The sequence below is a fragment of the Nicotiana attenuata genome, chromosome 2 (genome assembly GCF_001879085.1).
Source record: "Nicotiana attenuata strain UT chromosome 2, NIATTr2, whole genome shotgun sequence".
NCBI classification, from domain to species: domain Eukaryota; kingdom Viridiplantae; phylum Streptophyta; class Magnoliopsida; order Solanales; family Solanaceae; genus Nicotiana; species Nicotiana attenuata.
Window position 1 is genome coordinate 49,659,113 of NC_031990.1, and position 7,918 is coordinate 49,667,030.

General features: G+C 33.4%; 1 long non-coding RNA gene across 1 annotated transcript; it reads left to right on the forward strand.

The window, feature by feature from the left end:
* Positions 3,538 to 5,148, forward strand: LOC109209466. The gene is made up of 2 exons (XR_002065355.1): positions 3,538 to 4,258; positions 4,950 to 5,148. It is a non-coding gene; the product is annotated as an uncharacterized LOC109209466 (long non-coding RNA).

Here is a 7,918-nt window from a genome sequence, read left to right on the forward strand (position 1 = left end):
CAGCCCGCTCCATTTATTACGTCGACGACGCTCGACTGGGGGTGTGCAGACTCCGGGAGGGGCCCCTTACGGCCCAAGCGCAATTATAAGCCATCTCGTGGCATCAATCAGGCCCTTGGCCTCATATCAATATCATCATCATACCACTGCGGCGTGCAGTCCGATCCCATACTCAGTCCAAAATCACATAAGCCTTTCGGCACAATACTATAAAAATATTCAGCCCAAACTTCATTTAAAAATATTACTTAGTTTCTACTTTAGAAAAATGGCTGAGTTTCCAACACAGTGTTAAATACCAGGACTGAATTCAATATCTAGAAATATGGTAGGAAACCAGTAATAATAATCCCTGAAGGATTCAAGTAGTAGGCACGAAGCCCAATTATGATAATTAATCCATTTCTATAAGGATATCACAAAAACTACAATCAATTAGGTAGTAATTTTATTAAGCGGGATGGACCAAGTCACGATCCCCGACGGTGCTCTACCCCACGCCCGTTATCCGGCGTGCAAGTCACCTCAACATAGCACTACAATGTGCAAATTCGGGGTTTCAAACCCTCAACACAGTATTTACATTTATTACTAACCTCAAGCCGGCCAAAGTCCTAGCTTGCTATGCCCTTGCCTTTCGAATTCACCTCTTCGTGCGTCGAATCTGACCAAAACCACAATGAATACGTCACAATATGCTAAGGGAATATAACCCATTCGAAAAGACTCGAAAAACATCGAAAATCACGAAGTTGGCAAAACTCGAGCCCCGGGCCCACTTCTCGAAAAATTATAAATTTCACATCACCGGATTCCTTATCTTGCCACGAGTCCATGCATATAAAGAACACCAAAATCGGAGTCCAAATGACCCCTCAAATTCCCATTTTTGTTCTCTTAGGTTTCAAGCCCTAAACCACCATTTTTGACCTTAATTCCTTGAGTTTTCAGTGTAATTTCATGTATTTGCATGATAAAATTATGTTCTAAGTCCAAGAATGCTTACCTGATCGAAGTCCTTGAATTTCCTCTTCAAAATCGCTCAAGAACACCCTAAATCCGAAGTTAAAATATGTGTTTTGTAAAATTTCGTGAATTTCTGATCAGTTGTTTCCGCACCTGCGGTCATTTTCCGCTTCTGCGGCTACCGCATCTGTGATCTTTTTCCGCTCCTGCGGGAATCTCCTTAAAGTCCAAAATTCCGCATCTGCGGTCCTTTTGTCGCATCTGCGACTCCGCAAATGCGGTTGGCATCTTCGCACCTGCGATTACTGTCGCTTCTGCGGTTCCTGAATCGCTTCTGCGATCCCATTTCCGCAGAAGCGAAAATACCAGAAGCAGCAAAATTCTGCAATCTCTTTAAGTTCAAAACTTCCCGTTAGGCATCCGAAATCACCCCGAGGCCCCCGGGACCTCAACCAAAAACACAAACATGATCCAATACCTTATTCAAACTTGCTCCAATCATCAAAACACCTCAAACAACACTAAAACCATCATTTCTCATCGAATTCAAGCCTAAGTTCTTTCGAAACTTCCGAAACACGCATTCGATCAAAAATCCAACCAAAACACCTCCGAATGACCTGAAATTTTGCACACACATCCCAAATCACCTAACTAAGCTACTGAAACTCTCGGAATTCCATTCCGACCCCCGGATCAAAATCTCACCTATCAACCGAAATTCGCCAAAATACTAACTTCGCCAATTCAAGCCTAGTTCTACACCGGACCTCCAAAATTACTTCCGATTACACTCCTAAGTCACAAATCATCCCCCTAAGCTAACCGAATCATCGGAATTCATATCTGAGCCCTCTAACACAAAAGTCAACATCCGGTTGACTTTTCCAACTTAAGCCTTCTTAAAAGAGACTGAGTGTCTCATTTCTTATCAAACCCAATCCAAATCAATTCCAACACATCTAATACTGATACTGAAACATAAGGAAATAAAAAATGGGGAAAACGGGGCGGTAACACACGTGACGACGGGTCGTCACAATTTTTCAGTACATGTACGTACCATCTAGAGTAACGATCTTATACTAACTAATTATGAGAAACAATCAGCGTAGAATAATTAATACAACTAGAGCCAAAATCACCTAGTGTTAATTATTAATCGTACTTGTTAAGACAATATTATATTTTAATCGTCGTTTTTTTTAGATATTTCACGATTGCTATTAATTGTTTTGACTTCAGCACATGCATTATGTTGGCTTGTCTTGCATTTGACCCTACTTGTATATTAACTCATTACTATATAATTTGGAGAATAGTTTTGATCAATCATTAAAATCTAGCTAGAGTTTCCTATATTGTGTGAAATTTCTTTGTGAACAGGAATTAGTGCATTGGATTAATTCTTTGATAGCGAAATTATATCTCTAATAATACGTCAAACCAAATACCCCTAATTGTTAGGGGGACTAAACCAGAAGACCACATAAACTTAGTGGTCCAAATTTGCAATTCACTCAGATCTACTATACCACAGTTACCTTTTAGTTTTAATAATAATCAAATGTGCAGGGGCGTATACACCTTGTCCTATATGCGGACACCGCTTCGTCAAATTTTTTAACTAGTTATGTATAAGAAAAATAAAAATATTATGGATAAACATAGAAAATGACACCGTTTACAGCTACAATAAGTTATTTATTTGTTCATTTCTTCAAATTGCGACATTGCTTATGAAAAATCCTGCCTACGCCACTGCAAATGTGGACCACTAAACCTAATTTGTCTATTTAAGCAAGCTCATTAGTACATAGGACGGGTAGTTTTATACAACACATACAAGTTTAATTTGTGGTCCCCTATCCAATTTTCTTTAAATTAAATTACAAAATTAGTCTTGAAAAAAAAAGATAGAATTACTCAATTAGAAGCTAGAGATGGAAGAAGAGGACAGGGAAAAAGGAGAGAAAATAATAGAAAAATAAACGTTCAGGCAAGGAGGCAATAAGTCAATGTCAACAGCTGTAATAAATTAGCAAAACCCAATTAATGGATGGATCCAACAATGAGTTCTATAGAATTTAGTGAGCGTTTGGACATAAGAATCGTAAAATTTCAAAACAGGGTGAAATTTTTTTTAAAGTGAAAATGATATTTGAAATTTAGAGGTGTGTTTGGACATGAATATAATTTTGGGTTGTTTTTGAAGTTTTGTGAGTGAAAATTTTGAAAAACAGCTTTTTGGAGTTTTTCAAATTTTCGAAAATTTCCAAAATGCATCTTCAAGTGAAAATTGGAAATTTTATGAACAAACGGTGATTTCGAAAAAAAGTGAAATTTTTTGGAAAAAAGGAAAAATTTTCTTATGTCCAAACAGGCTCTTACTAGACAAAATTAATAAATATAATTAAATTTAAATAATCTATATTCTTTCCAACTCATAACTCACAACGTTTAATTTTTGAAACAGCCTCTTGCAGAAAGGCTGCGTACGATAGACCCTCCGACCCTTTTCCGGACCGCACGTAACGAATGTTTAATGCACCGAACTACCCTATTTTAATCATTAAAAGCCTCTATATAGTGACAAGAGTGGAAACAAGGGGAGGAAAAAGGAAAAAGTAAAGAGAGGGGCATTTATATTTATATATATAGTAGTAGTAGATGGATGGGAGATTCACGAGGGACATCCATCCATTTTCTGCAAAACCCAAAGCATGCATGCTTCTTGTGTATGTGCGTATTGCATCAGCCATAGGGCATCAATAACACACACACACACACCAAAAGCCCCACTTCCTTCTTATACCTTAAAATGCTACCTCAAATAGACTATTACCCTTTCTTCATTATTTGCTCTTTCTTGAATCCATTCTTGTTATATATATATATATATATATATATATATATATATATATATATTTGTATGTTGGTTTTTGAGAGGTTGAAGCTGCCAGCATGATCTGGTACGAACAAAGTCCATTTCTTTCTATATATATATTTTCTTGCAAAGAATAAAAGAAAAGAAAGTCCATTTTTTCTTAAAATCTTGAGGTCTAGCTTTTCCTATTTTGGGTTTGAACTTAGCTAAGTGATTTGGAAAAAAAAATGGAATTTTGCAAAGTTTTTATTGAAAGAGAATATAGGTAGCTTTCATAGGTTTGGTTCCATCAGGTCATCTAGCAGCTTCAATCACTCACCAACAATACAGAAACAAATTAAAAGGCTTCATTTGAGCTTGACTTAATTCTCAAGGATATATAATCAAGACATTGATTTATCTCAGGTAATTCTCTATCTTTTATTTTTTACTGTGGATTATCTTCTTAATTCCTTTTTTAACTCCTAGTCTAGTATTATAACACAATGATGGTTCTAATGACATATGATTGTTGAACTTTAGGCATGTCAAATAAGGCAACAAAACTCTATCCCATTAATGGAATCCAAATTTCTGTGAACTACTTCTGTTGTTACTTATTAAACTTCTTTTTCCTTTTCTTTAATTCATTCTTTTATGTTCTGTTTATCATTTTTTTTTTGTGGAAATCCCCCTTAGGATTTTTTCCGGAAATCAAACTCAAGAATCCAAAAAATATTTTCTTCTTAAACTTTCTTTAGGAAAACCCCAAAAATAGTGAACTTGACCTCAATATTTCTGATTTTAAGGCCAGATTTTCGACCAGGTTTTACGTACATCTTGTGTGTGTATATGTGTGTGATTGTTTGTTTGTCATGTTTAGTTTTCTATGCAGATAATATCAAGATTGAGCAAGTAAAACAAATTCCCAGTACACGAAAAAGATCGAAATGCTTGTTAATCAATTTACTAGCTTGCATTTGGTCTTATGGTATCAAATTAATTAATTACATGATGACACGTATTGTACTTTTGTTTTGTGGAAATAATAGTTAATAACCTAACATAAGTTTAACTAGTGGTGCACCATTTAACTATTACAAGTTCATTTTTGTAGGTAAATGATTGGTATGATTTTTCATTACTTGGTGCCCCTTCAACAACTATTTGAAGAATATATGACCTCGTAAATTTGACATTGTTGTGTATGCTGAAATGTTTTAGTCATCTGCCTATTGGAGCTTAATTTATGCACCTATACGTATATATGTATGAATGTCTAGCAATACCAATTTGGCCTTTTTTTAGAGTTTAAATTCCATACACTGAAAGCGTAAAAAATATATTTCACAACCAGGTCATGACTTATAAGATAATTACAGGTAATTTTTACAATGTGCATTATTTGGTAACTTGGTAAATATTATGATAACTAACCTGGTGTATAATAGGTTAAATTGCAGTTATGGTATAAAAGTAAAATCTTTATTCTTCCTGTGTGTATATAGCTTAAATCCTATTTTTTCTTACATTACATACACCAAAAAGTAAAAGAAACTAAAGAGTCTATCTAATATATTAGCATCAAATATATGCAAAAGTGTCATGTAGATATTAGTTTTGAGATTGATCAAGAGAGAAAAAAAAAATCATTAACTTGGGATCCATAACTTGCTGAGCTCAAATGATTTAGTGAACTGTGAAAGGCTATAACAAATCATCAATGGGAAGTTTGGTCCTGTAATTTCAGATTTCAATATAAGTGGTTCTGGGGTGGGGAGGATATTATAGAGATGAGATTTTCGTTATTTGGACAAATGTTATTACTGTTATATTCTATTGCATGACACCATCCTTGACAAAATTGTTGGAAACAAAAAACTATTTATTGTTATAAATATATATTATATTATGGATGTTCATTTAGTACTTCGTCATAAATAAGCTTCTTTTCGGTACTCCGTTATGGATAAAGATTACCCCCTGCAGAAGATTATCTATATCTGGTACAGAAGCAGCTTACAAGTAGCTTACACAGCAGCTTGTAGTAGCAGCTTACACAACAGCTTGTAGTAGCAGCTTACACAGGCACAACAGCTTCCTTTCTTCTATAAATAGAAGAGATTTCAGTTCATTATGTACATGAATTTGAAGTTGAATAATAAATCTCTCTCTCTACTTGTCTTTGGTTTCTTTACTTTAAAGTCTTTATTTTATAACATTATCGATTTCCTGTGGTCCCCTTTGAGAGGAATTAGTCCATTTATATTTTTACGTTTTTATAAAAGAAAAATGACAATGTATAATCGCTTGCAAAATAATAATCGTATATATATATATATATATATATATATATATATATATATATATATATATATTTACAAATCTTATAACATTTTTTGCGGCTATTAAATATAAATAATTTCAGTTGTGGGTTACAAGTGATCTTTGCCTTTTTAACACTATGTTTGGCTATTAAAAAAAAACAATCTACTATTTCCACAAGTTCTGCTGAAGCTGAGTGTAGGATCTTAGCATCTACTGTTGCTGAGGTTGCATGACTGCTTGGANCTATATATATATATATATATATATATATATATATATTGGTACTAATCCTATTTTGCATGAGCGCACAAAGTACATAGATATTNAGTCCATTATACTACCTAAGTCCTCATGAATCAAAGTTAAAACCCATCTAACCTAGCAATTGAATTAATTATGGGAGGAAGAAGAACAGAAGTTAAGAAAAAGAACAAAAATTTAAAAAATTAAACAAGTTCAGGGAAGATTATGGTACCAGATAATGAGATGAAATGAAGCAAGAAGTTCCAATCAATTAATTACTAGCAAAGGCGTGATGAACAGTGTTTTGTTAGGTCTCAGAGTGAAGGGTTCGAAAAGGGTAAAAGGAGGCCCTCAGAGACTATTTATAGAAAAAGTCCTGGCAAGACAAACCTATTTTCAACTTTTTACAACCACATCAGAGAATACCAAGCAAGTATTTACCTCACCAGGGTTTTCTTGAATATTTTCAGTGTCAGAAGACCNAATACCCCTAATTGTTTCAAATAAAATTTATCAAGAATTACACATAAAAATAATTTAAGATAACCTCTTTATATATACTAATTTATCATTAATTACGTAGCTTGGAAACAAGAGCAAAAACCTGGAAAAAAAAAGGTTAACTAATATAATTAGCAACAAAAAAAAATTAAAATAATGGAAAGAGACAAAGAATCGAACGGAGACTTGGATAAAAAGAACGGGTCAAACTAACTCTAGAAAAGATGGAAGAAGACAAAGTAGGTCAATAGGTTGTACAGTTGGAGTTTAAATAAAAAAAAAGTGATAAAATAGAATTATAGAGTAATAACAAAAAAAAAATTAAAATGATGGAAAGAGACAAAGAATCGAACGGAGACTTGGATAAAAAGAACGGGACAAACTAACTCTAGAAAAGATGGAAGAAGACAAAGTAGGTCAATAGGTTGTACAGTTGGAGTTTAAATAAAAAAAAAGTGATAAAATAGAATTATAGAGTAATAAGTAAGGATATAATTGAAAAAGAAAATAGGAAACAATCTCACCGCCATACCAAATCGGTTGTTTCATAAAATGGGTCTTTTGGTTGTTCCAGAACAATAGATTTAACAATACGATACAATCAATTTTAAATAAACAATTAAAACAAATAGTGTTTTGGGATAACAATACAATATGATACGACTTATAACAACCATCCAAACAAGCTGTAAAAGGCTACAAACAACTAGGTTGAAAGAAAAGTAAGGTCATATCGAAGACAAAGCTTCAAGTTTTGACATCTTTTCTTTTTGTGGCTCATTTAATTAACTTGGATTATTTGGGAAATACATATATAAGTCATCTCTAGTAATGACTACCTATATATGAAGTTACTTTTGATTTCTTGCCTTTGACTCTGAATTAGCTTAAATTACATCGTGATATTCACTTCAGTATCAAGGAAACAATGTACCTAATCCTGTACTAACCTTTATATATATATATATATATATATATATATATATATATATATATATATATATGGGCAGTTCA